Source organism: Tamandua tetradactyla, chromosome 15, assembly GCF_023851605.1.
Source record: "Tamandua tetradactyla isolate mTamTet1 chromosome 15, mTamTet1.pri, whole genome shotgun sequence".
NCBI lineage: Eukaryota > Metazoa > Chordata > Mammalia > Pilosa > Myrmecophagidae > Tamandua > Tamandua tetradactyla.
In genome coordinates this window covers 39,059,019-39,066,101 of record NC_135341.1, presented here as the reverse complement: position 1 = coordinate 39,066,101, position 7,083 = coordinate 39,059,019, and the positions used below count along the sequence as shown (strand labels likewise).

At 40.1% G+C, this 7,083-nt stretch overlaps 1 pseudogene; it reads left to right on the top strand.

The window, feature by feature from the left end:
• Positions 1 to 5,214: 5,214 nt before the first annotated feature.
• On the top strand, positions 5,215 to 6,475 carry LOC143656794 (large ribosomal subunit protein uL16-like; annotated as a pseudogene).
• The last annotated feature ends 608 nt before the right edge of the window (positions 6,476 to 7,083 follow it).

The window sequence follows — 7,083 nt, the reverse complement described above, 5'->3', positions numbered from 1 at the left end:
CCCATAAGTTTTGATATGTGGTGTTTTCATTTTCATTCGCCTCTAGGTATTTACTAATTTCTCTTGCAATTTCTTCTTTGGCCCACTGGTTGTTTAAGTGTGTGTTGTTGAGCCTCCATGTATTTGTGAATTTTCTGGCACTCCGCCTATTATTGATTTCCAACTTCATTCCTTTATGATCCGAGAAAGTGTTGTGTATGATTTCAATCTTTTTAAATTTGTTAAGACTTGCTTTGTGACCCATCATATGGTCTATCTTTGAGAATGATCCATGAGCGCTTGAGAAAAAGGTGTATCCTGCTGTTGTGGGATGTAATGTCCTATAAATGTCTGTTAAGTCTAGCTTATTTATAGTAATATTCAGATTCTCTATTTCTTTATTGATCCTCTGTCTAGATGTTCTGTCCATTGATGAGAGTGGTGAATTGAAGTCTCCAACTATTATGGTATATGTGTCTATTTCCCTTTTCAGTGTTTGCAGTGTATTCCTCACATATTTTGGGGCATTCTGGTTCGGTGCGTAAATATTTATGATTGTTATGTCTTCTTGTTGAATTGTTCCTTTTATTAGTAGATAGTGTCCTTCTTTGTCTCTTTTAACTGTTTTGCATTTGAAGTCTAATTTGTTGGATATTAGTATAGCCACTCCTGCTCTTTTCTGGTTGTTATTTGCATGAAATATCTTTTCCCAACCTTTCACTTTCAACCTATATTTATCTTTGGGTCTAAGATGTGTTTCCTGTAGACAGCATATAGAAGGATCCTGTTTTTTAATCCATTCTGCCAGTCTATGTCTTTTGATTGGGGAATTCAGTCCATTAACATTTAGAGTTATTACTGTTTGGATAATATTTTCCTCTAACATTTTGCCTTTTGTATTATATATATCATATCTGACTTTCCTTCTTTCTACACTCTTCTCCATACCTCTCTCTTCTGTCTTTTCATGTCTGACTCTAGTGCTCCCTTTAGTATTTTTTGCTAAGCTGGTCTCTTGGTCACAAATTCTCTCAGTGACTTTTTGTCTGAGAATGTTTTAATTTCTCCCTCATTTTTGAAGGACAATTTGGCTGGATATAGGAGTCTTGGTTGGCAGTTTTTCTCTTTTAGTAACTTAAATATATCATCCCACTGTCTTCTAGCTTCCATGGTTTCTGCTGAGAAATCTACACATAGTCTTATTGGGTTTCCCTTGTATGTGATGGATTGCTTCTCTCTCGCTGCTTTCAAGATCCTCTCTTTCTCTTTGACCTCTGACATTCTAACTAGTAAGTGTCTTGGAGAACGCCTATTTGGGTCTAATCTCTTTGGGGTGCGCTGCACTTCTTGGATCTGTAATTTTAGGTCTTTCATAAGAGTTGGGAAATTTTCAGTGATAATTTCTTCCATTAGTTTTTCTCCTCCTTTTCCCTTCTCTTCTCCTCCTGGGACACCCACAACACGTATATTTGTGCGATTCACATTGTACTTGAGTTCCCTGATACCCTGTTCAAATTTTTCCATTCTTTTCCCGATAGTTTCTGTTTCTTTTTGGAATTCAGATGTTCCATCCTCCAGATCACTAATTCTATCTTCTGTCTCTTTAAATCTATCATTGTAGGTATCCATTGTTTTTTCCATCTTTTCTACTTTATCCTTCACTTCCATAAGCTCTGTGATTTGTTTTTTCAGTTTTTGTATTTCTTCTTTTTGATCAGCCCATGTCTTCTTCATGTCCTCCCTCAATTTATCGATTTCATTTTTGAAGAGGTTTTCCATTTCTGTTCATATATTCAGCATTAGTTGTTTCAGCTCCTGTATCTCATTTGAACTATTGGTTTGTTCCTTTGACTGGGCCATATTTTCAATTTTCTGAGCGTGATCCGTTATCTTCTGCTGGCGTCTGGGCATTTAGTCAGATTTCCCTGGGTGTTGGACCCCACAGGTTGAAAAATTTTTCTGTGAAATCTCTGAGTTCTGTTTTTCTTATCCTGCCCAGTAGGTGGTGCTAGTGGCACACGTTTGTCTGCGGGTCCTACCAGTAAATGGTGCTGTGGGTCCTTTAACTTTGGAAAACTCTCACCGTGGGGGAGGTTTGCCAGCCGAAGCATCTTGGAAGAGTGCCAGGTCTCCCGGGGGTCCGAACGCAGGGAAGGTCACCAGCCGCCGCAGCCCGTGAGAGCGCCCATCCGAATTTCCTAGTCGGCCCGGGGCGCCAAGCGTGGCGGGAGGGCGCCAGCCGCGGCGGCCAGAGAGAGTGCACCGTTCCCAGCCAGACCGGGGAGTCATGTGTTTGGAAGGGAACCCCCCGGTCACTGTTCTCCGCGGCCTCAGGATTTCCGATCCATTTCTCAATTGGTCTGGGGGGCTGCACGTGGTGGGAGTGCCAGCCGCCTTGGCTTGAGGGGACCGCCTGCCCAATTCTGCCAGCTGGCCCGGGAAGGAGGAAGGGAGGGACTCTGGCCGCTTGCCGCCCCACCTGGGGAAACCCGCACCCCTCGGCGATCTCACCAGAGAAGGTTCTCCCATCCAGTCAGCCATTTCAGGATGGGGTATGCTGTCTTTTTTATCTCTGTCATGGCTCCGGGAGCTGTTCTGTATCGTTTCTACTCCCCTAGTAGCTGTTCTGGAGGAGGAACTAAGATCCGCGCGTCTTACTAAGCTGCCATATTCTCCGGAAGTCCAATCTCATGTCTTGTTTTTATGACTGCTAGGTGAATCTGGAACAGTTTTCGGTCCAGGACTAATTATTTCCCACTGCTGAGACAAGACCTTTCTGAGTTCTCTACACAATTCCCCATGAATTATGAGTTTTCCCAGTCTGGTTGTTCAGAATAGACACTGTTCCCAGCCCTATGTGAATGGTGGGCACTAATCTTTTTCATTCTTTTTAATGCTTCTTTCCCTGGCCTTAGATAATTTCCTCAAAGGCTGAATATTTGAGAGTGACCCTCTATAGATCTCCAGGGTTCTCTGTCTGTGTTACTCTCTCCTCTATGGTACTTTGTTCTATGAACTTAAACTGCCTTGGTCTCCCCAGACTCTTGGTTTCATCTTTTTAACTCAGGTAATATGCCAGGCTCTATCTTCATTTCCCCTCCCTGTGCCATGGCCAGGAAACTCCCTCAAGGCAGTTGGCTTGGACAATCACAAGGTTTATCTCATTTGTTTCCCATCTCTCATGGATCACTTCCATTTCTTGAAGGTTAGTGTTCTAGTTTGCTACCTGCTGGAATGTAATATACCAGAAACAGAATGGTTTTTAAGAGGGGACTTTAATAAGTTACAAGTGTACAGTTCTAAGACCATGAAAATGTCCCAATTAAAAAATGTCCAATCTAAGGCATCCAGGGAAAGATACCTTGATTCATGAAGGCCAGTAATTTTCAGTGTTTCTCTCTCAGCTGGAAGGGCACATAGTGAACATGGCAGCATTTTCTGTCTTTCTCTCCAAGCCTCTTGTTTCATGAAGCTCCTTAGGAGGTATTTTTCTTTTTCATTGCCAGAAGCCACTGGCTGGTAGACTCTATGCTTTGTGGTTCTGCGGCATTCTATCATCCTTCTCTGCTCTCTCAGAATCTCCCCTTTCTCCAGTGTTTCCTCTTTTATAGTATTCAAGTAAAGTAATCAAGACCTAACTGGAATAGGTGGAGACACATCTCCACCTAATCAAATTTATACCCACACTTGATTGAGTCACATCTCCATGGAGATAATCTAATTAAAGTTTCCAATGTACAGTACTGCATAGGGATTAGAAGAAATGGCTGTCTTTACAAAATGGGATTAGGATTAAAACATGGCTTTTCTAAGGTACACATGGCATTGGCAGTGTTATGAAAATCATTGTTTCATATATTTTGTCCCTGCTCCCCGCTTTTTTTTTTTCAAGCAGTGGGTGAATCTATTCCCAGTTACTCCATCTTGGCTGGAAATGAATTAAAGTCCTATCTTTTATTGTGAAAATTACTGTGGTAACATAAATATAATACACATTTCACATTTAACCATTTTAAATGTTTACTTCAGTGGTATTAATTATATTCACAGTGTTGTGCTACCATCACTACCATCCATTACTAAAACCTTTTCATCACCCCACACAGAAGCTCTGTGCCTATTCATCATTAACTGCCCATTTTTGCCTTCCCCCCCAATTCCTGGTAACCTCTAATTTACTTTCTGTCTCTTTAAATTTGTTTATTTTAGATATTTCATGTAAGTGGAATTATACAATTTTTTCCTTTTTGTGCTGGTGTATTTAAATCAACAAGATTGCTTCAGGTTTTCGGATTTTGTGCATGTATCATAACTTCATTGCCTTTTACAGCTGAATAATATTCTATTGCATGTTTATACCATATTTTGTTCATCTATCATCTGTTGGGGGACATTTGGGTTGTTTCCATCTTCTGGCTATTGTGAATAATGCTATGGATGTTGAGTACAAATACCTGAGTTCTGCTTTCAATTCTTTTGGATATATACCTAGAAGTGGAATTGCTGAATCATACTGTGGATTTTGTTTTTGCTTTTGAGGGTGGACAACTTATTGCCAAGGAATTTATTCATATAACATACTCCAAAGTCAAATAGAAATAAGATTTCCCTTATAGTTCACATCCTATTTATTGCAAATACTATATAGTTGACTGTATAACATCCAGAGAATATGTACATTATCCAGTGATTTTTCTTAGTTCTTCTCAGATCTTGATATAAGGAAAAGATAAGTACACCTTGGTTAAGTTTTTATTTTCCAGGGGCAAGGCAATCCTTCAAATATATGCTCTATTAAGCACATACATCAAATAGAGAATCTTTTTGGCCTTGATGAAAAGAAACTAGTCATTAAAATGTCTATTTAACACAAACATACATGTGACATATATATATATGTATATGTGTGTCATATGTATGGTTATGACTATGTATAAACACATACAAATACAAATAAATACAATTTGTGTGTTTGGTTAGCATGACTATTAGGAAAGATATTTCCACATAAAAACAACTAATACGAAAAGGTACTGGAACTGCTCTAAACCATGGGGGAAGGACTGGGTTATCTTAATGTTTTCTTTCTGAACTTCCCCTTCAGTGACACATTAACCTCTCTGTGGTCTCTAACCTCGGCACCAACCAGTTTTCTTCACTTCCTGTTATCTTGTTCCCACTTTTTAGTAAGGCTCAGAGGTGTCTGAAGGGAGGGAATATTTTGGTACAAAGGCAATGGGCAAACAGGAAAGGCAGCCAACCCGCTTGTTACGGGTTATTCATGACAACCTGGAGAGGAATTTCTTGGACTTCCCTTGGGCTGGTCAGTTTCCCTTGTGGATTTTCTTTTGAAGAATCAAAATTTGGTCAAATTTTTCCTTTATTATTTGATCTTATTGAGTCTTCTTTAAGAAAGTCTTCCTAATCCCAGGGTTATAAGGATATGCTATATTTTCTCCAACAGTTATAAAGTTTCTCTTTTCACATTTAAGTCTTTAATTCATCTGGAATTGCTATTTGCCTATTTTGGTGTGAAGTAAGGAATACAGGTCAATTTTGAATTCAGCATGTTCCATTTAACCATGCTAGTAATTTTATTGGGATTGTATTGAATCTTTAGATCCAGTTTGAGAAGTAGTATCTTTTTAAAATAAAATATTGACTCTTCCTATATTTATCCATTCTCCTATCAATAGTCATGGGCCAGTTCTAGGTTTTCCCTATTAGGAAAAATGTGCCTGTGCTCTTTCCCTTTGGCATGTCACCAAACATTTTGTATTCATAATTTCTGTTTTCCTTTTATGTAAAGAGACCTCCCTCCCATATTGTATAAGCTTCAGGCCCCAATGGGACATTGCTCCTCCCAGTATTATTGGTACTTTAAGAATCATTCCTACCCAAAAAGTCTTGCTTCCTGATGCCAAGTTTTGCATCTTTGTCCTGGGTCGGAAGAAGGCAAAAAGTAGATTACTTCCCACTATGGCCACATGGTATCAGATAAATATAAGCAGTTTTCTCCTCAAGTTCTAGAGTCTGTCCATATTTTTGCCAACATTTATATGGTGAAAAGTTGTGGCAAAGATACCCCTTCCAGGTCATCTGCATTAACAAAATGTCCTGTGCCAGGAGTGATGTTGATGTCCTCCAGACAGGTATGCTAGGTGCCTTTGGAAAGTCCCAGGGTATGGTATTCAGGTCCCACATTAGCCAAGTTATCTTGTTCATCTGCACTCAAAACATGGAGCATGTGATTGAGGTACTACTCAGGGCCAAGTTCAAGTTCCCTGGCTGCAAGAAGATCCATATCTTTAAGAATTGGAGCTTTACCAAGTTTAATGCTGATGAATTCAAAGACATAGACCCTGGGAAGTACCTCATCACCAATAGTTGTGGGGTCAAATACATCCCCAGTCATGGCCACTTGGACACGGGGCGGGCCCTACACTCATGTGATCTTTGCCAGCATTGCCTTCACCTGACTTGTGCCCACCAATAAGCTACTCCCTGAACAAATTAAAAAAAAAAAAAAAAAAAAAAAAAGAATGCCGTTGGGCGGGCCACGATGGTTCAGTGGCAGAATTCTCACCTGCCATGCCGGAGACCCGGGTTCGTTTCCTGGTGCCTCCCCATACCAAAAAAAAGAGAATGCCCTTGTGAGCAAACTCAAACATGTCTCCTGGTATACACATATAAGAGTTTCTCTAAGGTATGTACCTGGAGTGGAATTGTTGGATTATAGGTAGAGGTGGATTTAGCATGAAGCAAAGAAACCTAATTTTGTATTCATAATTTCATTTTCCTTTTCTGTAAAGAGACCCCCCTTCCATATTGTATAAGCTTCAGGCCCCAAATGCCTAGACTTCCCCTAGTCATAGCCTATGCACATGTTGAACATAACATGCAACTACGTAAAATTCAAACAGAAGGATTCGATGCATGAAACTGGGTAGAATTGGGTTGGAATAGCTGGAAGAACAAAAGGGAACGGGGATTTTATACAGCAATTAGGACACTGGTACTGCCATTTGGCTGGAGTACTCTCTTCTGTATTGAAAGGGGGCTGGAAGTCTGCAAACTACACCTTCCAGACTGGATTCCTGTTTG